The sequence below is a fragment of the Indicator indicator genome, chromosome 11 (genome assembly GCF_027791375.1).
Source record: "Indicator indicator isolate 239-I01 chromosome 11, UM_Iind_1.1, whole genome shotgun sequence".
NCBI classification, from domain to species: Eukaryota; Metazoa; Chordata; class Aves; order Piciformes; family Indicatoridae; genus Indicator; species Indicator indicator.
The window spans coordinates 10754473-10756330 of NC_072020.1; positions in this window are offsets into that span (position 1 = coordinate 10754473).

Here is a 1858-nt window from a genome sequence, read left to right on the forward strand (position 1 = left end):
TGCTCATATTCCAAAATCCACTCATTTCCATAATTTTTTGGCAGGTTTCCCCCCACCCCCAAGAAAATGTGATTGTGGAAATAAGTAAAGAAGCTGAAAATATCATAAGAATTCAGTATCTCCAACCTTCATTCAGAATTAACATACTTTTAAGATACAATCTATTTTTTTCAGGCAACAACCTTTTCTTTGTAGTCAATGCCTTTGATATGTGCTTTCAGTTACAATTTCTTAACCCTTATGTAATCCAAATTTTATTGTTCAGCAGTAACAGTCTGGTGTTGCTACAACTTAAACAATGTTCTGAGTAGAAGGCACAGCAATACAAGAAGTCTTTATATGTTGGTTGTGGAATTTATTCCTAAACTATTCATTTCTGCGCATTGGATATGGCATTAAGTGAACGAGGGAATTCCAGAAAAAAAATACGCCCATCAATTGTACTCCCGTCAATGACCAGGGTTTGTGCCAAATCCTTTCCTGCGTGTTGGTCTCTTTCTTCATTTGTCTCTTATCCGCTATGCTCTGGATATTGGCACGCATGGCAGAGAGATTCTGTCCACTTAACAGAGACGAATGGTGCAGCACTGCCTCGATAATGACTGCCACACAGAAAGGGTCTCTTAAACGTGTACATTAAGTAAGCTGGATGGTGAAGGGCTTACAGAGTGAGCAGAGCAACATCCATTTCTCGAGCTTCTTGTGCTTACACTCATGCAAAATCCACAGGATGATTCCCACCAGCCTGCACAAACGGATGACTGGAGGCAGTTCCTGCACACCTCATGACAACATTCAGAGCTCAGGCATGCATGGTGGAGAGGTGAGCATGCCCCAGCTGTGGGAAAGGCTTAATTGGAGTTTGTGCCTTAGACACCACAGAGACCAAGGTTCCATTAGGTGTACTGGGGTGTATTTGTCCCTTTTGGAGCTGCCACTTCTCCTTTTGTCCTCACATTAGAATCAAGGAATCATAGAACTATTTTGGTTGGAAAAGACTTGTAAGATCATCGTCACCATTATCTACCTCAACCAAGTCTGGTCCTAAATCATGTCCCTCAGCACACCTCTGCCTCTTTAAAACACCTCCAGGGATGGGGATTCAACCACCTCCCTGGAGTGCCTGTTTGAGTCTTTGAGAACCCTTTCAGTCAAGAATTTTCTTCTAATATCCAACCTAAATCTCCCCAGTACAACTTTCCTCTTGTTCTATCACTTGGTACTAGGGAGAAGAGACCAAGAGCCTCCTCACTACAACCTCCTTTCAGGTAGTTGAGTCAGTGAGGTCTCCCCTCAGCCTCCTCTTCTCCCGACTGAGCAACGCCAGTTCCAAGGCAGGCCTGGACGGTGGTCCCCCGGGGCACGACCTACAGGTTTGCATTTTGCAGTTTTACCTCAGGCTTTGCCCTCATGATGTACCACTCCCTCAGGGCACACCTGAGCGCCCACAGAGCGAGTTTCAGAGCCGCGCAGGCACGAAGACAAGCCCGAACGAACGGAAGCGCCTGGTCAGCCACCTACACCTCGCTCTGACACTCTCCTCAGCATTGTTAGTCTTTTTATTAGTGTTTTAAATCGGGTCACTTTGCGAGAGGAGCTGCTACCGGCACCCGCCTGACGCCCCTTACCCGTTCCCCAAGTCAGCCGGCAGGTGGCAGTACGTGCCCGCCCGCCCCCCGCCAAGGTGAGGTGGCCACGGGCGGGGCCTCGCGCCGCTCCCCGCCCCTCCGCCCGGCGCGTGCTGTCCCCCGCCCTCCGCCTCCCGCTGTCCGCGGCTGCTCAGCGCAGCCGGAGGGAGCCTCGTCTCGGCGGGCGAACAAATCGACCGACCGAGAGGGGAAGGAGAAGCTCCCTCGCC